The sequence below is a fragment of the Parasteatoda tepidariorum genome, chromosome 7 (assembly GCF_982258835.1).
Source record: "Parasteatoda tepidariorum strain Cologne lab strain chromosome 7, Ptep-v5.0, whole genome shotgun sequence".
Lineage (NCBI taxonomy): Eukaryota > Metazoa > Arthropoda > Arachnida > Araneae > Theridiidae > Parasteatoda > Parasteatoda tepidariorum.
The window spans coordinates 99,458,416-99,484,047 of record NC_141761.1 but is presented as its reverse complement, the minus strand read 5'-3'; the positions used below and the strand labels follow the sequence as shown (position 1 = coordinate 99,484,047).

The 25,632-nt window shown below is 27.1% G+C and overlaps 1 protein-coding gene across 2 annotated transcripts in view; it reads right to left on the bottom strand.

The window, feature by feature from the left end:
- Positions 1-21,246, bottom strand: part of LOC107457341 (sodium/potassium/calcium exchanger 2-like) — an 86,269-nt gene extending 65,023 nt beyond the window's left edge. For both annotated transcript variants that reach the window (XM_043042568.3, XM_087168354.1), the window contains exon 1: positions 21,148-21,246. The gene's annotated coding sequence lies outside the window, so the exon portion shown is untranslated. The remainder of the gene's footprint in view (positions 1-21,147) is intronic.
- Between the last annotated feature and the right edge of the window lie 4,386 nt (positions 21,247-25,632).

The window sequence follows — 25,632 nt, the reverse complement described above, 5'->3', positions numbered from 1 at the left end:
TCATAATGAGCAACAAACATATATTTTTTAAAACGGAGATGAAATTTTAACACTTTTTTGGACAAATGAATTGCCATAAATCTTTTAATACTTCGTGAAATATCCTGTCGTTTAGATTTTTAAAAACTAAATGTCTTAAAAAATTATGTTTTTAATATTGAAAAATATTATGTTTTCATTTAAAGTTTTTTTAATTTCTTTTAATATAAACACCTTCACTTTAAAATTAAAATGACAGTTTTAGTAAGAACATGTTTTTTTCAAAAAAAAAATTCCGAACTAAAAATTTATTTTAAAACAATTATTATAATTAACAATAATTTCTTGAGATTTGTAACTGCTTGTTTTTCCTTCTTTTATTTTTTTTTTGAAACTTTTATGTATCAAAATAAAAATAAACTTTTCCAAACGCATCACCAAATAAAAAAACATCATTAATGTAAAACTTCCAAATAATTATTATATAAATTTTTAATAATGACTGAAGTTAATAATAAATAATCATCCTTGAGTTAATAATAAGTTAATAATAAATAATCATCCTTGAGTTAATAATAAGTTAATAATAAAGAATCATCCTTATATAAATGTATTGATATAAATGCTATTAATTTTATATTCATTATTTTTCTTATTCTTATTTTCTAAATTGTTTTATTTTCGTTTATGGGAATCGGTGCATTCTTAATTGCCAACTGTATATAATATTAGCAATTATGTCAGAAATTTCAAATGGTTATTGTGTAAATTATCAAGAATGGTTGATGAATATAATAGTGATTATTATAGAAATAATTGATATAAAGCCTATTAATTTAAGTATATTATTTGCTTTATTTTTGTTTTCAAAATTGTTCAATTTTCGTTTAAGGTAATCGACGTATTCTTAATTGTCATTTGTATCTAACATTGGTTCTTATGTCAGAACTTTCAAATGATTATCACAGGAGTTAATAATAATGTAAGCTATAATAAAGCTTATGTATATGACAATAATAATTCTTATAAAACTAAATTGATTTAAAAGCTATTGACTTTACCCGCATTATTTGTTTTGATTTCATTTCCCTAATAATTCAATTTTCCTTAAAAGGAATCAGGATACTCTTAAAGACAGTATCTAATTTTAGCTATCTTAAATTAGATATCAGAAATTTCCTTTTCAAAATAATTAAACCTTAATAAGAACTTTTACTTTGCATTCCAGACCTATAATCTTAAAGTTTTGATTTCATTTAATGTATATTGTACATATTTATGTATATTGCAAATTAAATTAAATTCACACTACTCAAAATTAATTCAAACTTACGACATGCGCATCGTACATATTATATATATTTAGGTTATTGATAGAATTATTTTTATAGGCTAATGTGTATTAATTTTATAGCTAGTATCAAAAAGTATCCGAATTCCATCTCTATCGGCCCATCAACTTTTGTTGGAAACAGTCCAGTTGCTGAAGAATAATGCAAATGGTACTTTTCAATTTCTGCCACGATCAGAAATATGAGTTATGAGTTTAAAGAGATTAAAGTACTGGAATGAAAAGAAGATGAAAAGACTCATATCATGAATAGAAGAAATTTGTATGGCTTTCACGAAAAAGAAATACTTTTCAACTCGATTTCAAGAGTTATTTTCAAATGATATAGCAATTATAAAATATTTATAGCATGGAATAAATATTTTCAATTGCATAAAAGAATAATTAGGCAAAGGCATAATGGCGCAGGAAATATTGTTTTTTAATAAAAACTGTAGTATTTTATGTAAAGAGTTTTTTCTAAATAATCCTATTTCAATCTTGAGTCAGAGATTTTTTAATAAATTTGTTTATAATTGCTTATTTAGGGAGCGTATACAAGTGTATAGTTACAAACATCGTATTTAATTGAAAAAAGTGACTATATTAATGTGAGATTTTACATAATTAAGGCTTACTTTTATACCGTATACTCGGTAACGATAATGAAAAATAGGAGTTTTTTTATTTATTTTTACGAATAAAACTATGGGATTGTTCCTCTAAAACGTTGGATAATGGATTTCAGGATTTAGTTTAAGCTTCATAAATAAGTATTCAGTACAAAAAATACCCGTTTTTTTAACTTTCTCCTACATTTAAATGTTTAAAGCCGTTTTGCTGACAAAATGGGTTTTATCCGTTTTTTACCATAATCATAAGTGGATTAAAACCGTTGTCGCAGAATGATTCAGTGGTGAATTTGTGCATTAATTAAAGAAATCATATTTAATAACAAGCAAATTTAATAATAAAAACAATAAATCAATATGATACGAAAAGGGATAACGAGACACCCAGTTCAAACCATTGCCTGCCACATAAGTGATTACAGAATTATTGTGAGTGATTACAATGCCCTCTTCTGGTCAGGCAGAAAATCGTAACAACCGTCAGCTAAAAGTCAACAGATAGACAAAGTGAACTGAGACAACAGATTACAGACATCAGTTAAATAATTTTGAATCCCAGCGATGACTTGTTAATAAAAATGAAATATTCTCTGCCGAATAAAATATTCTCTATTGTCTAAAAGTCTATTAAGGCCACAGATTTATTTTGATTGTTAAAAAGTGCTATGTTGTGGGAAAAAAATCAATCTGAATAGACTAAAAAAACTATTTTTGTTAAAAAGCAGATTAAGGTTATGAGATTTATTTCATAAATTTTACAGTTTTGCGAAACTAACCCAGTTGCCTGTCATAAACGGTAAAATTTACAGGAATTTTTTAACGGTGTTTTAGTTTATACAATCACTTTAAAAAATTCGTTACATTTTAAAAACTATTTTTCTTTCACAGATAATTAACTGAAATTTTCAAATTACCAGAGAAGTAAATATAGCATTGTCTGAAAATAAATGCAATACAAATTAGGGACATCAAAAAATAGTTAAATGACATAACAGTTAAAAGCTGTATTTAGATGCTAAAAGCATGCCAGCACGAAAGCAATTGCATGCTCTATAACTATGTTTGTTATTTTTACTCTCTATGCAATTACCCTTACAAATCGGTCCTTAATAACTTCTTTTCAGCATGCAACTTCAAATAGAGTAACAAAAAATTAAAATAATAATAATAAATGAGAATTAAGCACCTACCGTTACCAAATGCTGCTCTTCTAAATTTATAAGTCCCAGCACGTACTGTCACTGTCATAAAATATTTGCGACACCGCTGTTCTTATTTTTAATATGCTTCTAAAAGAAATCTTTAAAATTCTGATGTAGTCTTAGACGTCTCGTTTTGTTGTTAAAGTTAGGTTTAAGTAAAGGTTAGGTGATTTAGTAAAATTTGAAATAGTAACTTTCATAAAATGTTAATAACGTTGAAAACAATTGCAAAAATTAAACAATTACTATATATATATATATATATATATATATATATATATATATATATATATATATATATATATATATATATATATATATATATATATATATATATATATATATATATATATATATATATATATATATATATATATATATATATATATATATCATCTTATCAAGCTTCTGCAAATCTGATTTCTTCAATTTGCTTGACCGTCCACTTCTTTTTGGTTTTGCATTATTTTGCATCGATCCAAGTTTTGAATTCTTGATGCGACTGATATGGCTGAGTGAAATCGCAATACCTTTCTTTTTAAAATGGGTTTCTATAATCTTGTGGCTCCATCGAAGTTCTAAAAATGCTTGTACTTGACCAATTAGCTTTTTGTCAAATTTCTTCAAAAGCATTTTTGTAATTTTATGAAATAGTATTACAATTGAAAGTCAAATAGTAGAGCTTTAGATTAGTATGCTATATATGTAAAAAGGTTTTAAAACTTTAGTGGTAGATAACCACAAAAGTGATCCCTATAATTTTTTGTTACCCTGTACATTAACGATTATCTGTAAGCTTTTAATATATATATATATATATATATATATATATATATATATATATATATATATATATATATATATATATATATATATATATATATATATATATATATATATATATATATATATATATATATATATATATATATATATATATATATATATATATATAGATAGATAGATAGATAGATGGATAGATATAGATACATATAATACTAGGTATGCTAACAGAAGGGAAATGGGGTGTTAATTATTACTTTAAAAACTTTGTTTTCAATAATAAGGATAATTTAAATAACAGCAACAATTCAACAAATTTTTCTAAAATTGTTCAATCAATTAAGCAACTTCAAAAAAATTTTGTAATTACTCTCATGAACAAAGCTAACAATAATTATGCAATCTTCTGTAAAAAATTCTATGTTGAACTTTTAAATACGGAATAAAAAATTAGTAAAAATTTTAAGCTTAGAAATTTAAATAATACTATTGTCATTAAAAATATTTTATCTTTATATAAGAGGTTAAAAATTAAAATTAGCAATGTAGAATTTCCTTACTTAATTATCAGTCCTAAATTTCATAAAATTCCAATAAAACTTAGAACAATCACATGCGGATCTATTACTTACCTAACTAAACCTGGCACTATTTTCTCTAACTACTTAAATAAAATTAGTAACAATATTATTAAAGAAGAATTTTTTTTGGATTATTACTAATAATCAACCGATTTTAGAATTCATTAAACATAATAAAATTAATTCTATTGCGACTTTTGATTTACAGGATCTTTTCAATAGCATTCCCCTTTCTAAACTAAAAGATGTCCTTTCGAATTATTAGTATGATTTTAAAAATATCCTTTATTGCAATTTTGATTATTGAGAAATTCTGATTAATTTTTGTCTTTTAAATAATTATCTTTGCAATGGATAGGATATTTTCCCTCAAATTAATGGAATACCACAAGGATCTAATTATTTATCTCTCTTATCTAACTTATTTCTGCATTACTATTATGAAACAAATTATACTCTTAATATTAAGTTTGTTTTTAGGTTTATTGATGATTTATTTATCTTTAATTTTCAAGATTATATTACTTTATTAAATAATATTTACTCCGAGGAATTAATCTTGCTTCGCTATCATGATAACAATATTAATTCAAATATTTTGGATTTGGGTATTATAAAGGAAGAAATTATCTGCCTTGCTGATTTATACGATAAAAGAAATGATTTTAATTTTAATATAGATAAACTAATTACTTGGAATTCTATTATTTCTAGGAACATATATTAAAATTCCACTTTTAATGAAATGAATAGAATTAAAAAAATATGTAGTAATATTCATTTATCCAAGTAGCAAATAGATAAACTCTTTCAAAATTTAATAAAAAACAATGGATACCCAACTAAAGTAATTAAATTCTGTATAAAATCATTGAATTAATTGTATATTATTGTAAATAAATTTACTAAAAAATCTCTTTGTTAATTTATAAAATTTTCACCATGTGCAAATCCTTTTCGGGCAGATCCGTGGCTAAAATTATGTGCAAAACAGGCAATTCATGTTCCTCTCTCTATTCTCTGTTTCTCTCTCTCTTTTCTCTTTTATTATTTTTTTCTTAAATAAATGTTAATTTTCACGAATTATTAATTGTCAACTTCTTTAAATTTTCCAGTATAATATTACCTTGCGAGCAATATTTCGAGTCCATCCTTGGTAACTAGCAAATCAAACGCACTTCAATACTGTAGTAAGAACACTCTTTAATACAAATCCCTCTATTTACACTTTTACCTCAATTTGCTCTTTTGGTTTCATAATTTGAAATCTGGCAATCTTGTTACGAAAATATTTTAAAACATTCTTGAAAAACTTCCCGTTCATGTAAATTCATTTGAATTCGCTACTCGCTTTATAGATTTCATTTCATGTTTTATTCTGTTTTTTCTTTACATTTTATTTTCTGTTTTTATGTGATATTTTTACTTATTGTGCTCTATTTTATTTGTTGTAATTTTTTTGTTAAAATTTTCTTGAGTGCTCCTCACACTATTGTATTGAAATATTTTGCTTCGGCTATATTGATACAATATGAGAAAGAACTCCCTTATGCGGATATAATAGTGCGAGCTGATGCAAAGATTCTATCCTTTATTTTATTTTCCGGAATTTTATTATTTTTTCCTCTTTTTTTCGGATTTTTTTTCTTGTTATTTTTATTATCATTTTTCTTTCCCCCCCCCTCCCTTTTTTTTCATTGTTCTGTAATTTTTCCCATGTTTTCTCTACATTTTGAATTTTAATTTATCCCATGTTTTCTTATTTGTCGATACGACTCAATTTTTTATTTATTTATTATTATTAAAAGTGTTAAAAGCTTTCTCTCCTACCTCTTAAATCTCTTAAAATGAAACATTTGATGTATAGTCTGTCAATTACAAGATGAGCCACAGGTCTCAATAAACTTGATTGAGCTTGATGGCAACTGGATTGAGTTTCGTGATTGCCGAGCAGTAAAATGCAGCTTTTATAATTTTCAGATGAAAAATTTTTTTAGATTAGAGCAAAAAAGCTTATACAACCGACATTCCCGTTCATCTGCTAATTCAATAGAATAGGGCATCGATTCAAAATGGAATATATATATATATATATATATATATATATATATATATATATATATATATATATATATATATATATATATATATATATATATATATATATATATATACCTATTCTACTGTTCTACAGTTTTTTTTCGGCTTTAGAACTATATGCAAACAAACAATCAGCTTGATTATCAGCAGACAATATATGTATATACAAATTGTATATACAAATTTCTGCCCCATGCAACTAGTTTTTATCATTTCCATTAATATTACAGTAATAAAATTGTACTAAATTTTCTATTTCTGATCTTAATTTTATTAACATGAAATATTTATCATAACGTAATTTGCATTTTTAACAGTTCCTTCCGAAACAAAACAGTTTACTTCAGATTAAGTATTAGACACCTTCATCAGCCTATATATGTTCCAGTATTTCAAAGAAATGTTACAAGAGTCCAATCAAGCCCTAACATTGAAAACAATTAAAAATAGAAGATGATCCTTAACGGCTTTGCGTTTTATCACTTTTAATATTATTACAAAAGTACTGCATTTTTTTGTCTTCTTTTGTAATTTTGTTTACCAAAAACTATTTTTGTGCTTCTTGTATTTTTAATAGGTACTTCTAAAAGAAAGTATTCTTTTTTCTAAACATTGGAATCGTTTTTTTTTTCTTCTAAAACATGCTTTTTCGAAAAGAACGAAAAAAAATGTTCTAATTTTTAAATAGTTGATGCCATGCGTCAGACAAGTGCAAAGGAAAGGGTTGCCTGATCATGATCGATTGCCTTCTCTCACTTATCTCCTTCAGGTGATACATTGGGAAATCAAAGTGTCAGGGATCTTATCTCCCTTTGCGGCGACTTTATGTATAAATGATGGCTCCGTTTCAAAGTAGCATTTTAGGTCAACAAATTGTATAGGATTTTTTCAAACACTGAGCATAAAGGTTTGGCGTTAAATTGAAAATTTAAATTGAGTATAATTATGTATTTAATTTACATCTAAACTGCTGTTTTTTTTAATTTTAAAAATTGCTATCGTTATCTTGTTCAAGTAGTGCAGAGGCGTCCAAAACAGTTATGGCAATGTCAAAGAGCTTTGACGAATGGAGCAGTTGATAGTCTATATAGTTTAGGTCATGCATGTTGTAGAGTTTAGCCAGTATGGAAGAACAATTAAAAATATGATGCAAAGGTTTTGACGTTAAATTGAAAATTTAAATTGAGTTTAGTTATGTAGGACATTGAAGGACATTGAAGTGTTACCAGAGATTCTTTTTAACTGCTAATACTGTAAAGAGAGAAGCAAATATTAACCTAATAACTACCAAGTTTATGCATGATTGTAATATGCTTGGATGTAATCAAAGTTATTTATTTATTTAATGATTGATTATTATACACAATTTTATTCTGTACATATCAGCAACAAAATTTTTTTTGTTTCTTTCTAGAGTGGATAAAAAGAATTAATTTAAGCAATTTATGGTCCATCTAACATAAAGGCTTAAGTTGAGTTACTTACTATTAACTTAAAATGAATGTTTTTTAAACTTCTAAGGTTATATGTCATTTTCAAGGTGGCATTCAAGATTTGGTGAATTTCTATTTTATTTTTTTTCTCGAGCAAATGTCAATAAACTACACTGCTGTCTGTAAAATATTCATAAGTGTAGCCAAAGAAGTATACAAAAAAATTTTTAGATTATTTTGAAGACTTTAAATTTGAAGAAATTTTTTGGTCCGAATTGTCATGTTTCGGGAGAATCACCTCCCAAAACATGACCGAGATAAAAAAAAAAATTATATATATATATATATATATATATATATATATATATATATATATATATATATATATATATATATATATATATATATATATATATATATATATATATATATATATATATATATATATATATATATAATTTTTTTTTTGTTATACATATAGAAGTTCAAATTAAAAAGGGCTTTAATCATTCTTGAGTTTTTTTACAAACTGCAATATTTTTTGAGTAAATTGGAAGTTCCCGTATTAAGCTCATAAATAAAAAAATATCCCTTTCAGCAGATAAATTTCAATTCTGTAGTTGCATTTCTGTGACCCGCAGAGCATCCCGGATGGTATTTTTTACAACAGGTTAAATAAATAATTTTCGAACTACTTATCGAACGTTAAATTTTTTTTCGTTTCATCGTTCTGTACATTTTATAATAGTAATGCATACGTTTATAATAGTAAATTTCCAATTCGTACAGTCTTTGCAAAGCAAAGCAAAATGTCACCTAAAGTTGAACAGTCTAAACCGTTGTGACGCTTAAACATTTTCTTACAGAAAGATTATTCATCCATTTTAAGTTTTTTCTCTTCTCTTAATGTTGATGAAGCTTGTTCTTTTAAATAAAGCTTAAATCTCAGCCAAAAAAAAATAATCTGGCCATAAGTTCCGGATTCAAAAGAGAACTATGTTTGAGTAGAAATTTATGGCGCAACTAAAAGTTAGTTGGTTAGATTCAGGCGTAAAATAATAGTATAAAGTTTAAAACGTCTCTATAATTTTCCGCCTAGTGAACTTTTAATATTTTACACCCTTTGTTCTAAGCAATAAATGTGTACAGCAAGTTTAATGAAAGAAAAATCGAAGAAAGGTCGAAGTTCGAAAAGGCTATTTTCCCGCAGAATCAGGAAAAGGGGTTTTATGATCTTCGGATTTAATTATCTTCAGTAAAAAACCAGCAAAATAATATCCGAGTTTATTTTGAAGAATAGCTTGGCTAATAGCGCTATTTTCATTATCTGCTTTCAAAATGGTTCGTTCATAATTTTTCTTTCGAAAAAAAAAAATAAATAAATGAAATGACGTTTTACAAAAATAATTAAAAACTTAATTAAAAATTTATGCAAGAAAAGTTTTGAATATTAAAGAGATAAACATGTCATAATGGATTTATTTTTTATTTTTTACTATATGACCAGTATACATATTCAGTTAAATTTTTTAAAAAGGAGGAAAGTTTGAAATAAAACTCTTTATATTAACTCGTATATGAAAGGAGTATGCTATCACAACGTTTATACAGCTCTTTATCAACTCCTGAATTTTATCGCTCAGTTTTTATCCAATTGAATTAAAATTTAAGGATGTATAACGAAAACGTAATTTTAATCGTTGAGATATATTTTAATTGCATTTACAGTTTTAGCATTCCATAAGACACAACCTTCATAGCAGCATCAAACATCACGCATTATTTCCTAGATATACTAGTGGAAAATGCGTATTTGTGAGATTATATACTAAAATTATACAACTATAATCATAAGAATAATAATTCTAATTAATTGAAACATTTTTCACTTCAAAAAGAAATGGAGCAATACAAAAACGTAAATCACGATGAAAAAAGATTTATGGAAAGGATTTCGAAATAAAATTAATGAAATATCTGATACTTAGACAGAATTACTGACGTTTTCAATCTTTAACCCTCTGACTCAGTGGGACGACGGCGACTTTATGTATATATGTATATTTATATATATATATATAATTTTTTTTAAAATTTTTATTTCCAATGAGCTGCACAATCGGTTTTGCAGATGAGCAAACCTAGTGCATTCTCCAGAGGTGGTATCCACTCTTTCAGGACCACCACAATGGGTGAGATACCGTTGGTCATGTTGATTTGGACGTCTAGTTTCTGTCACACTAGAAGGCAGCACCGAGACTCTATTTGGATGCTAAAGTGTAGGGGAGAGTGGGGTCAATTGTAAAATTTTTTACTTAACTATTTTTAACTAACAAAAAATCCAATATATTATTAGTATTAATTGACAGACGAGTAAAGTAGACTATCCTCTACTAGAAAAAAAATAAAAACCTGATTTTAAATATTATTATATTAGTTATTAACAATTTTTGACAGTCGCGCAGTTTTTACAATTGTCCCCACTTACGGGGTCAATTGTAACAGTTCATAAATTCAACAAAACATAGTTAATTATACATATGATCATAGTTGTGATATATTTTTTTATTGATCAAAATAGTAGTGATATTTTAGGAGTAAAAATAATAATGAGCAGAAACCTAAAGGGTTAAACTTTTAACTTTAAGGGGTTATAAATTTTAATTTATGCTGTGAAAGGTGACAAATAAAATAATGCACATGCAGCATAATATAAATGATATAAGAAACTATTGGTGGTTCTTAAAGAGTTAAGTAATGGTTTGTAAACATAAGATTATTTATTTTCAGCTGTTACAATCGTCCCTTTACTTATTGTTACAATTGTCCCCAAGACGCCATTTCAGCTTCATTTGTTAAAAACAATGCTAGTTAATTAGCAAAACTAATCTTTTTTTTTATTGAAATATTAATTGAAGTGTCCACTTACATATTCGGTTACTAATTTTTATTTGTTTAAACAAAATTACTTTGTTACGATATAATATTCTAATACCAAAAAAAGTACTTGCGTGGCGTGAAAATATCTTTTGTGATGTAACTCTTTCAAAAGTACATAAAAATGGTTGCCATCAGGGGCGTACATGTAGATTTATTAAATACACCTTGTGCGCCACCTAGGAACCAAATCTAGAACCCGACACTCGAAATTTTTGCTCTGTTACAATCGTACCCTGTTACAATTGACCCCACTCTCCCCTACTAGGGATTTAATTTTGCCGGAAATGCCAAGAGCCAATAAGACACTCCAGGGATCTTTTACATGCCGCATAATCATACGACATGGCCGCTGAGGATATTCTGCATTCCAAAAATCCGGTGTCTGGGCCTGGGATCTAACCCGCAGACCCGAGCTCAGAAGGCCGACGACAAACCAACTGCGCCACTTAGCCTCTATGTATATATGTGCAAAATAATAAAATAAAAAATAATAATGCAAAGTAATAAAATAAAAATAATAATGCAAAATAATGAAAAAAGTATGAAAATAATGCTTCATAAAAGCTTTGCACCTAAAGGTTAAATGTGAAACGCAATAGTAACCTAAAATTTGTAAGCAAAATTTATGTATAAAAAACGAGATATTAATTCTATATTTACTTCACTTTAGAGCTGCGATCACAGCAAATATGCTTAGAATGCCCTTAATAAATATTAATTAAACATAAGCTTCAAGGAATTATCCAAGTATTCGAAAGGAAGGCAGTGAAATAATCAAGAACCAGAATTTCGCGGCACCAACAGCATTTACCCTTAGCGGTCGTATATCTACTCTAAAGACACCGAATCTTCTAACGCTTACAGTTGCATCAGAGAATCATGCTTATGTTATAACATTGAACAATACTGCTTTAGTTTATTTACTTTTTGGGGTACATAAAATTCAAATTAATATTTTAGGAATGCAAATGGCAGATTTTCAGCATTCTAGGTTTGTTTGGTCTAAGTGCTCTTGGCAACGCAGTTTGAATAATGTTTGATAAATTGTGTTTGAAGTGCTCTTGAGAAATAATATTAATTGCAAAATCTTCAAAGATTCATTAAAATTATACCCTATGGAGAAAGAGGAATAGCCAAGAAATTTGTTCTTCAGCCCCTCCCCTTTCTGTCGTATTCTACACTAAATCAACCACTATAGCAAAGAACCATACTTATCTGATAGTACTGAACAATGATGTTCATACATAATAAGAGTACCTTTAAAGGACATGTTTAGAAGACCTTTAGAGAACATGTTTAGAGTCCTTCCAAAATAGGCTCGAATTATTATATTTATTTTATTTCATAATTTGTATTATTTTATATTATTTTATATTTTATAATATTTTATATTTTATAACCGTCGTTGAACAGCTGACCCAATTTTTGGGTTTACGAATACTAATGGTCAACTACGTAGCCTTGTAATTTTGGACCCAATCTAGAAGACAAGGGAACTCCTGGATTAAGTATTGGGAGAAATTTGCCTTTGTGGTGCACTTTTTGATGGAACTAACCCTCATTTGCGTTACATGGAGAGGAAAACCATGAAACCTTCCAACGGTTAGCCTAACGGCAAGGAGACTCTAACCCATGTTCCGTCAACCCCTGAAGATATTTTACATCAGCACTGTGGTTGAGGCAAGCCGGATGCGGAATTCGTATCGACTGGGATTCGAAACCGATTCACCTCTTTGGAAGGCGAATGCTCTATCCCCTGAACTATTGAGGCTCGCATCCTTCTTCAAAATTATTCGCGCGGGGTCTGCGAATCAGTTTGAATGGTTCACAGACAAACACGACTGGTTCAAAATCAAGCTACTTTTTTTCGAGAGTATAAGTCTGAATAAATTTTAAAATTTATTCAGAAATAAACAAGAGAGGTTTTTATCATTCTTGCATTAAGTTTATTTTTTGTTTATAAATTTTAAAAATCTTAACATCAATATAGAAATTTTCATATGAAGAACATCAGAAAAGTTTCTACATAAATATTGAAATTTATATCTGGCAATATTTGGCCCCTATCTCTATTTTTTATTGCCATTCAAATCAACTCTAGCGTGAATTCATAAACTAAAGATCTCGTTAGAGGGAATAAAGTTTTCTAGATTAATGTATAGCAAAATAATAAAACTGAATATAGTAATAACAAAAAAATTGTTATAACACTTAAAAAAACACTTAAAAACTATTCACAAAAAAACATGTGAACTTTCAATAACTTTTTATCAAATTGAAATTTCATATTAAGTTAATAAAAAAAAATGGCTCCCTCAGTGTGTCACATTTCAACTACGTAATTTCTGAAATCTGTTGAGTGGCTTACGTGGAATTTTTTACTACGCATTTAATAGTTAATAATTCTCTAATTAACTCTTGAATTTTATTTTTATTCCCCATTTTCCTTGCATATTATTCAACAAACTTTCGTAATTCAGATTTCCTAAATCGAATAGTTTTTGTACAGTGAAACAAAATATAATGTTAAGTTGAACGTCTAAAACAGCAACAGCAACTGCGCTTGTGATTGTTTTCTCTAGAGAGAAATAATAGTTATGTTGCTACTTCCCAAAAGAACATTAAATTATTTTTGGTGTTTATATAATAACGGTTAGGCTAGTAAACTAGATTAAAAGAGTAAACTAAAGAGTACTTAGAGTTAACTAAATTAAAAGAAAATTGCATATTTAAGCTAGTAAAAAAACTAACATTAAATCTTTAACATATTTGCAATTCATGGGGAGCGTGAAACGTATTTATCACGCAATGCTTTCAAAAATCCTTTTCAAATGTAAATGTTTCATTTTTTCCAAATGAAAAAATTACCGCAAATGACTAAGTTTATTTGTAGTTCATAAACTATTGTCATTTGTGGTTGCTTAGATAAAATAATACTGCAAATAGTTAAAGCATTTGGCTTATTATGCATAGCTCAGCTTTTCATCTAGTGTAATGAAACTGACTATATTTGAGAATATTATAAGTAGAATAATAATATAATTTAGAATAATAATAAAATTTAGAATAATAATATAATTTAGAATAATAATATAATTTAGCTAATGTTATCGCCTATTATGAAGCCACATTTTATTGTTAATTTTTCCTAAATCATTGCATAAGTGCGGTAAAAACTACAGTGCTTTTTGGCGTTCCCATGATGTGAAAAACATAATAAATTTTACCATGTTCTGGTAGTTTTGACCATACTTTTTTTTCACTGTATGCTTTAAAATTGCAAAGAGTCAGGCAAATAATACAGTAATAAACTTTATTTTATTATTATAATCAATGTTTAGGAAAACTTTATTCTATTACATTACGTATTGGAAAAAAATGGGCAATAAGAATTTATCCGATTGTTGTGTTATAAAATAGTAAATAGACAGGCAGAGAATTAATTTTAACTATGATTATCATTCACCACATACATAAATTTTACAAGCTTGAAATATAAATTTTAGAAGAACTTTATTTAGTTCGATACGCAGCAGTTGAAAATTTAAAACCAATCTGGCATCTATTGTAAAAATTTGTTATAAAAATTTATAGCAAAAGCTTATATTAAAATTTAAGTTTTAAAAATTGAACTTCATAAGCGGATAAAAGGTGAATGGAAATAATTTCATACAAATCGTTCTTGATAGTTTTAATATTTTACTGTATTATAAAAAACAGATTAAGACTTTTTTGAATTTTCAAATATTTCATCTTTTTTAGTGTCACATTATACTATAAAAATATATGCGTGTTTATTTGTTATTATTTAAGATTCCCTACGTTTCGTTTATCTTTTGATATCAGGATATATTCAATATCACATTATTTTAGTATTGCTCCATATCTCAAAAAGTGTTATTTTGACATTAAAGAAGATTAAAAGAGCAAAGCTAGAATAAGATAGATATCTTATTAGTCACTTATTATATGCAGCGAAATCAAAGTAGCAATATTTATAAAACAAATTTAATTGAACTTATGAATTATTTAAGAGATCAATAGTAAATATTAAAATAACAGAAACAAACTTGTGCCTTTTAAAAGTTTCAATTAAGCGTTTATACTTTCATAAACAACGTAACACATTTGAAAAGGTTGCTTTTTTTCATAATAACGTATCGCTTTTAATAGAAAAACCTAAATAGCTATTTTGTAACATTATTTTAATAATAAACATGCATATTTTAAACAAGGCAACCCTTCAAGTTTGTTTTTAACTACAAAAACAAAGTAACGCATGTATAAATTTGTAATTAAATTTTTTTTCAACAATGGAAACAAAATTGCATATTTGGAGATTTGAAAATCAGTACTTTTCAGTAAAAAAAAAGAAAAAAAAAACACATTATTTTTCTATAGATTGTCATCTAAAACGGATAGTGTTTCAAAAAAAATTTTATTGGTTGTATTCTAGGTAGGTAGATATTTTATTTACGTCACTCGAAAGCTGCACAATAGTTGATGGTTAGGGAAATATCCGTTTTTTAAATAAAATGTGTTTATTTTATATAGTTTTGCATATTTCTATCGAAGAAAAGCATTTTCATTTTTAACGGTTATAAGAATTCAACTTAACTGCATATTTGCTCTAAATTGTTTTTCGGTCTAACAAAGCCTTGAAATGAAAAACTTTAATTTTCAATAAATAAATGGAATAATAGAATATTATCGTAAAATTATCTCACTGTGTTGTAATGAGATTTCTATTAAAAAAACAACATAATTTTATTTTATAAAACCGAAAATGAAACAAATTTAAGGCATTCATTTGGTAATTTTTCCGTTCATTTGGTAACGGTTTACCAACTATTCTGGTTTTCAAAATTACATTTCTTCATACCACACATTTTATAAAAATACAAAACTGAAATGTAACCGAAAAAAATGCTTTTATTCCACGCGCTAAGGTGATAAAACTGCCAAATCTTAACACATTTACCAAATTTTAGCACACATTTTAGAACCATATTTAATTGTTAATTTTTTCGAAATAATTATAAGTGCTTCAGCAAAGATTACAAAGCTTTTTGTTCTCATAGAGTCAGAAATGCTGCAAGTTTTACCATATTCTGGTAGTTTTGACCATACTTTTCTCATATAGATGTGTTATAGCTCAAAATAACTGGCCTACGATGCATCGCTTATGCCAAACGATTGTCACAACAAGATTTTAGATAACGTTAATTCCTCAAAAAACATAAACATTAATTAATCAGTAAAATATTTATATTTAGGACTTGAGTCAATAAAATAGAACAATATCCAATAAATTGAGCCAATAAATAGATGTTTTCATATAATTCAAGAGAGCATTGCTCGGAGAAAAACATAATGCTTTTCATGTAAGATATCTCAATGTGTATTAAGCTGATATTTAACGGAAATTGAGCAATCCTAAATCCTGAATTTATAGTAAGGAACAGTTATAGTAATTATCATATTTTGGAGAAAAAAACTGCTACATTGCTTTAAGCCCTTTATAAGTATACTATCTGTGACTCACTTTAACTTCTGACATTCGAAATATTAAGTAACAATGATCATAGCACATGTAAATGCGCAAATATTATAATTATAACTGTCGTTAAACAACTAACCCTATTTTGGGATTATGACTTCTGATGTTCAACTCCGTAGCCTAGTAATTTTGAACCTAATCCGGAAGACAGGGGAACTAGAGGGAGAGGAAAACCAGGAACAACTCCCACGGTTAGACTGACGGCAAGGGGGTTCTAACCCATGTTCCGTGTACCAATAAGGATATTTTACGTCAACATTGTGGTAAAACAACGGTAAAAAGGCACTAATAGGAATTTTGAAGCATATTAAACTGTATCATTGATTAATTTTTATCCTCTTAAAATAAATCTGAATGAATTATCGTGCCTCACACGCATCGTAAACTGTAAAAAAATATGCTGTAACATCTCTCCGAATTCAGTGTTGAGAGACTCAAAAAATTGTGTAGATGATTACTTTATTTCAAGAAAATACCGAATTAAGCATTTTTACACGCCTTAAAGTGTGTAGTTAAATCTTAATACAAATAATTTATAAAGCTTGCACTAATCTGTTCGTAAAGAATGTTGAGTTTTTTTTTGAGCTTCGTAAATTTAGCGAATAATCAGTGTATATTTAAACTGTTTAACTAAATTCATGTGTGAAATGATGGTAAGGAATGTTTATTGTGTATAAGAAATGCTTTTGGACCATTGTTAGGAGCTTAAAGGCGAGTAATTTTATAACCGTCGAAGAACAAACCTAATTTTGGGTTTACAGCTATCAATGTTCAAATTCGTAGCCTTGTAATTTTGAACGCCATCTAGAAGACAACGGAGCTCCTGGATCAAGTAATGGGAGAAATTCACCTTCGTGGAGAACTTTTTGATGGAAATACCCCGCATTTGCTTTACATGGAGAAGAAAACCATGAAAACGACCCATGGTTAGCCCGACGGTAAGGGGACTCTAACCTATGATCTGTCTTCCACTAAAAATATATTACGTCATCACTGTGGTCGGGGCGAGCCGGGTGCGGAATTCGTATAGACCAGCCGTCGCTAGGAAACGAATCCGGTTTTCCTTATTCGGAGGGAAGCTTTCTATCACCTGGGCCACCATGCCTCAAAGATGAATAATTGGGCAATTTCTAGATATTGTCAATATGGTAGTTTGCTTATATTTCTTGTCAGGTTTAATCGACAAAATCGTTAGTGCCTATTTAATACCAAGTAAGTTTCCTTCATCTTTTTTGATTGATAAAAAATATTGTCTATTATTTACCTAGCAATCTCAATCTTCTTGTTTAATTGATTTGACAAACTACTAATCTAAGCAGTTATAGAATGGATGTACGTTTTTAGTTTTTGTCTCATAAGATTCACATAAATCCGCAGATTCTATAAAATAATTTTATATAATTTTACCGTTTCATTATTCCATTCACGTAGATTTTGTATGAATTCATAATACTATTCTATCTGAGCTGTGTGTCTGTTTGATTAACAAGCTAATTTTACTTAAAGAAATATCGTATATATCTATCCTAAATTTGTGATTTTTGCTTTAAATTGTATCACAAAAGTAACTTTACTGCTATTTATGTGCATCACGTCGTACTGTAGTTAGAAACTTAGTGTTAATGAATTAAAAAAAACATCGTGTTGGCTAGATTACAACAAGTTGTGGTTTAAGAGATTATTTTAGGTGCTTAACTATGCAAAAAACTATCCCATCTTTGGTTTTCTTATTGGGAAACTCTTATTGAAACACCGCATGGTGCTAAGTAGTTGCCACCATTTCTGGTGTTAAGATACACAATTTCTTTTCACATTGTGCAATTCATGGTACGCGATACATGGTTCAAATTTAGGCTTTAATAAGGCTCCTGCAAAACATAGTTCACGGTATCAATATTATAATTCAATATCGAACATTATTTTTGAGAGTGTGTTCCTATCCATGAAATGATTAAAAAAGTTGGCTAGCTACATTGTTAAAAATTGTTGAACCAATGAACCATGAAATAGTGTAAATTTGCGGCTAGCGAAGTGGTCTAACTAAGTTTTAATGCCTCATAGTGTAAACTAGTTCTTCTACACGATAAGTCACTTGATACTAAATTAAAAACATGGTTTAGCTCAATACGTTATAAATTTTAGCAAATTTGCAAGGATTTATTGTTTAGGGTAGCGATATTATAGTTAAAAAATGAACCAATTTACTTGGAAATGAGTGATTTAAATGAGCCAAATAACCAACTGAATAATTTAATTACCGTAAATTGTTAGAAAGTTTGTGGATAAAAATGGTTAAATAACAATTTATGCAATTGTTATTTCCCCATATTCAAACAAAACAATCAAATAACCATAAATAAGATGGTGATTAAACTGTTAATTGTTAGAAAAACCGTTTATTAACTTCTTTCACCTACTACGGTTAAGCAACCAGAGTTTTATCCAACCTAATTAAGCTACTTAGCTTTTTGCAGCTGCGTACATGCCGAGAGGACTAATCTTTCAATTTCATGACCGATAGAACTGGGGTTCGAGTCCCAGCGTTGACACCACAATATTTCTTCTCTTCCTTTCAACTTATGAAGAGTTTCCAGTGTTCTGCACTCCCCAATACCCTTTAACTAAAGAAAGCTTCTATCTCCAGTTAAATTTCTTTTTTATGGTTTTGAAACCATACCAGTTGTAAATAATTAAAAAACATATAGTTTTGTATTCATACTTTTATAACCATACTAGATGTAAACGGTTTCAAAACCTTAAAAGTAAAAATTGGTCTTCACCGTAAACTTTACGGTTAATTGGAGGGACAGACTACTTCGGTTACTTTACTATAATTGTAGAATAAAAATTCTAACAGTGTATATTAATGTTATGTTTTTTTTTCGTTTTTTTTACCAGGAATGTCATTACAATGCAGGTCGTTAATTTTACGAAATTTTTTTTACGTGTGTGAATTTTGAGAAGTTGTGCTTTTCTTTTGTAATTTTTAGATTTATTTATTTTTTAAAAAAAAATTGGATATAATCTGAAATAAATGCAATTGCAGCAATGATCCGGGCTGGATTAGACTTCTCCTAACACGAGAAGTGCGATCGAAAAATCATCGTAAGTGACAAAGAAAAAAAAAATCAAATTTGAGCTATTACAAAAGATTGATTTCTTTTTTAAAAACTAAGTTTTTTTATCAGTTTTCTTTAAAATTCTATTTTAGGGTTCAGAGCATTAGCAATAGAAAGAAAATAGTTATCTGGCCACTTTTCTCGAAATCAACCGCTACGCACTTACGTTGTTTTTTTAATTTGCACGTCAGTATTTTATACTAATTAATGCGTAATTTAATCTAATTTTTACTTATAATACAGGTGTACGTATATAGTCGCTGGAAAAGTAAACATTCCGACAGTAAACTATTATAAGCATCATTTTGAATTGAGGCCAACCAAACTATAAAGTTCTTATAAAAATATTCCGGGAAAAAGCTAATTTTCAAAGTAAGCTGCTATTTTTATTTATTTTTTGTTTCTTTTTTCTATTTAGACTTGCCAATAATTTTTGCATGAAGTTTTTAAAAATGGAAAACACTAAAATTATTTTCAAATTGATTTTATCTGAAGAAATTTCTTTGTAGTTATTTTTTATTACATATTGCATTGCATTTGCAGTTCTGTCCATAATCGGAGAATTGAAGTTGACAAGTGAAGTTAAATAAGTATTATTCAAATAATGCATCATAAAAACTTATATAATTCATCCAAATTGAATTAATGGATTTATTGAATAAAAGGATATATTGAATTAAAGGAATTAATATTTTTTAACGAAATATGCCGTTCTCATCGAAGAATTTTTTAAAATATTTTTCCCAAATAAATTAACTAAAAACCTTTTTTTTTAAATTGTAAAAAGGAAACAAATTTAAATAAAACTTTTTTAAAAATATATATGCAAATACCCATATTATTTTAAAAAAATCTCGTATACAAGATCAAAAAAACATACTTTAAACTTATAAGAGTACACATATCTATCCTAATTAGTTAATATGAGCATGTCAAAACAATATGCTCTTTATATGTTATAATAAAACACGTGTAAACATAAATTATTTTTTTTAAAATTATTTGTGCTAATTAATTAATAAAACTTGTGCACAAAGCCAAAAAACTACATTTTAAATTTATCAAAATATTAACAAAAACCATTCTTTTTAAAGGTATTTAACCAAAAAACTTAACCAATTACTCGTTTACAAGACAATTATTTTTTTGAATTCACAGAATTAAGTATAAGAATGAGCTTAGGGCAATTTTTTGAAAGAAAAAATATTTGCCATAATCAATAAAACTCCTTTCCAATTCCAAAAACTGCATTTTTATTTTATATAATATTTCTTTTAACATAAAGTGATAAAATTAAACCAAAAACAAACACGTTTCAAAAATACACAAACCGTATAGCAACTGTCCCGGGACAAACAACCAATGAGATCAAACCTAATTGTCCTCTACTGTGAAACAAGTAATCATATGTTCGCAAGGGAATAGAAAATGTACTTATAAACACTAAAAAGTAAATAATTCAGAATAAAAACCGGAAAAGCAACTTACTGAAAGCTTTTCCAGATTTCGAAATCTCCCCTTACAGCCTTAAAGCAGGGGCTGCGACCGGAGGGGCTGACCGGCGTATAGAGTATCCCGGCCGGCGCCGAAAAGAGGGTGACGAAGTAGGGTTGCCCCTGCATGTCGCCAAAAGCGATCGCCAAAATTTGCCCTTTATCTCAGAATTCAAGGAAACCTTCCGGGAGAGAAAAACTGGAAAACTTTCGGGAGTTGAGCTAAAAAGTAAAGAGTTAGCATACTCATTTTTCATGAGGATTTTGCAAACTTTTATTTGATGTCTTTTCCTGCTGCAAGATAAGATAGAAGCATTTTGTTGTTGTTTTGAATGGAAAGTTTTATTTATGGGAAAAAATATCTTTAACATCGTAAAAACAATTGTTGAAAGTCTCATAAAACTGAGATAAATGACTTACCAGTTGTAGTTTGAAATATATTAGCATCAATATCCTTCTTAAATTCAATATTTTAAAAACCATTGTTTTAAATTAATAGAGAGTCTTATTGTTGGGATATGGTAACTATTGACGTTGTTAAATATTAAATAAAACCACTCAAGTAGTATTTAATAACGAACCTTTAAATATATCCTTTCCATTTGTGGGATTAATTAACGTTTTATGGTTGAGTGGTTAATTTAATATTGTTAGAATTTTCATCTTTTTTTTTGTAAAGATTTTGTAAACTTTCAATTGATGTTTTTTCCTTTTGCAAGATAACATCGAAGCATTTTTTTGATGGTTTGTATAAAAAAGTATATATTTATGAAGAAACTTAGGGTATGTCTAAATTATTTGATGACCAGTATGACAGTTTTGATGTTTGTTAATTATAATATTTGTTAATATATAGCAGCAGATGCAATTTTACAGGAAACAATTAATTTGTTTATCAATTTTTACAAAGCGTTGCTTTTTGTGACAGTGAAAATTTTGCAAATTTTTAAATTTTTTTAGGGGTCAAATATTTTTTGTGACATAGGTATTTTGTTTCTTTTTCATTGCGTAGAATATTTTTTTTAACTAGATGGAACTTAAAAGCACATATATAGTCCTAGTCCAATCTTTGTTTTTGTGTAAGAGCGAATGAATATAAAGGCGGAATGGCATTACAAATACAGCCATCTCATTTTCAATTTCAGGAAATATAACATCACTTAAAAGCGAGAGTAGTAATGACCACCTTTTAATCATGTGTATAGACATATCAGGGATCGTAAGTTCCTTATGTAGTAAAAAAGGCTGAAAAATAATATATATTTTAGTAAATTCATATACGATGTTTAATATTTTTAAATTAATAAGTCTAGTTAAAACATTTTTGGTTTCTTTTATTGTTTTTGTTTGGATTGATCTTAAAATTTTGAGATGAAAGCCAATACAAATAAATCCTTAGTTTTGTTTTTATAATACTGAAACCAATTTTTTAATTTTTTATAAACAGTACAGAAACATTCATACATATTACTTACATTCTTATTCTACCGAATTATCATATTATCTAATAAACCCTATAAAATTGACAGAAGTCTACAATTTATCCAATTTTACAGACTCAGAGTTTGTTGAATATTCTGAGTCTTTAAATTTATCTATCAGTGTATTAACAGTGAAGAAGAATTTTCCGCAACTAAAAATGAAGACTGGATAGGATGTGACAAGGTGCATGCAATGAAACATGAACAAACTTTAAAAATCTTTTGCCAAGAACGTGATAAAGTTTTTTTCGAAAGTGATAAATTAAATCTATATATTAGATTTTGTTTATTAGATTCTTTTTACTTATTTTCATTAATAAAATTCATTCTTTACAACTTATCCTAAATTTTTGTTGGTTAACTATGCAAAGCGTGTTAGTTTTCCATATTTTAGCTTAACTTTTTTTAATAAATTGAACGGCCTTTTCACCTCGACATAAGAAGAGATGACCACATGTAAGTTTATTTCAATTTTTTTTCTTCATATTTTGTTCTCAATATTCCATCATTTTTTTGCTCAAAATATGTAAACTACTTGTATGAGAATTTAAAATATGCATAAATATTTTTTGTTCTCTAATTAATTTCATTACTTTTATCTCGATTTAGAAACACTATGGCCACCTATTCTAAATTTACCCTTTTTAACATCATATAAACGATTGGTGAAAATCCTCAATCCGATATAAATGACTCACGAATAGAAACAGAACTTTTAAATCCTTCCTAAATTCAATATTTCAGAAACAATTGCTTCAAATTAATAAAAGGATTTGTTGTAGGATATGATAACTTCCAACATTATTGAAATTTACGAAGAAAAATACGAACATTAGTTTTAAATAACGTATAATGTGCTATATTTAATTATGCAGTTAATTTAATAACGTTCTTTTTTTTCTTTCAGATTTCTTAAACTTTTATTTGATGCATTTTCTTGCTGCAAGATAAAACAGAAACTTTTAGTAGTTCTTTTTTAATTCAAAGTTTCATTTATGGCTAAAATATATTTAACATCATTAACACATTTGCTGAAAGTCATCAAACTAATACAAACGACTTACTAGTTAACTTGTGAAACATATTGGCATCAATACCCTTCTTAAATTCAATATTTTAAAAACAAGGAATAAATAGAATTAGTAGAAAGTCTAGACTTTGTGACGTTGTTGAACATTAAAGAAAACTGCATATATGATATTTTATGCCATATATTAAAAAAGCTATTTCATTTGCTTGATTTAATAACATTTTATGATTGCGTTTTCCATTTAATGATTGAGTTTCAATAACATTTAATTTAATAAGTTTCGAACTCTCATTTTTCAAAACGATTTCGAAAATTTCAATTGATTATTTTTTCCTATTGCAAGATAAGATAAAAACATTTTGTAGTTGTTTTGTATCAAAAATTTCATTTATAAAAATTTATTTAACATAATATAAACACTTGAGGGATATCATAAACAGATATAAATGATTGATTAAAATATAATAATTGATAAAACTATAACAACTGATAAAATATAATAACTGATAAAAATATAATAACTGATAAAAATGTCTTAAATTCAATAAATTTAAAAAAATGTTTTGAATTAATAGAAGGTTTAATATAGTAACTTCGAACTATGTTAAACTTATAGAGAACAATGCAAATATTAGTTTTAAGTAAATTTCACTGAGTGGTTCAATAAGATTTAATGATTGAGGGATTAATTTAAAAGCGTTAGCATTCTCATTTTCCATGTGTATTTTGAAAACTTCCTATGAATTTTTTCCTGTGACAGGACAAGATAAAAGTATTTTGTTATCCTTCTGAATTGAAAGTAGTATTTTTTAAAAATATATAAAACATCATAAAAAATTTTTTGGAAATTCTTACAACTGATACAGACGTATTAATTGAAGTTTGCAACATTCTGCTTCATTATCCTTCTTAAATACAATAATTTTAAAAAACATTTTTTTTAAATTAATAATTGTTCTTAAATGTTTTGACGCATAAGGAACATCAGGGTCCCTTTCATATATTTTTTTCTGACTCACCAAAAAATATACAAACAAAAAATATTTTTTAGTATTTTTAATCATAAAAAACAGTTGAATAATAACGAAAAATTAGTTAGATGATCGGAATTATATTTGTATCAAGATATAAAATTTAAATAATTGAGCTTCAACTTTTTTCCATGCATATTAAAAAAATTATCAATGATTTAGTAAACTAATGAAATTTCAATGATGAATATCTGTTTCTCTGAGATCTAAATATCGGCAAATAGGTGCAAATTTAAAAATATTTATTGTTTGGAAATGAGCCGTGTTTGAACGATTTTACCTTTAACGCAGTAAGTGTTTCTTGCTATATTTTATGTACATGAGTTTTAAAAAATCCAAATGTACCATTTTTGGTTTTTCTAAATTAATACGTAATAATGTAGAAAGTATGGAAAATATGTTTAATAAAAATTCCGCATCAAAGGGTTAAAAACAATTGTTTTAAGTCAATTGAGAGGTTTATTGTAGAAAAGTGCATACCTTAACATTATTAAATAAAAAAGAATTTACGTAGATAGTATTAAATTATATAGATATTAAAATGAACTATTTAATTTGTGCAGTTCATGTGTTAACGTTGTTATAGTACATTGATTAATTTAATTACGTTAGCATTCTCAATTATTTTATATTGATTTTCAAAGTCTTATTTGAAGTCTTTCCCAGTTGCAAGATAAGATAGGATCATTTTACTAATGTTGTTTTGTATAGAAAGTTTAAATATTTTTAGGTACATTTGGTTTAAAAACATTTGTTAAACTCATGATGATAGAAATGACTATCATCATGATTTCACCAACTGATAGAAATGACTTACTACTTGAAGTTTGAAAAATAATAGCATTATCAACTGAAACCAAATGTTTCACAGAATTGTTTCGTAACAATAGAATATTTAAATATAAAGGGAGACTGCATATATACTGTACACTGCTAAA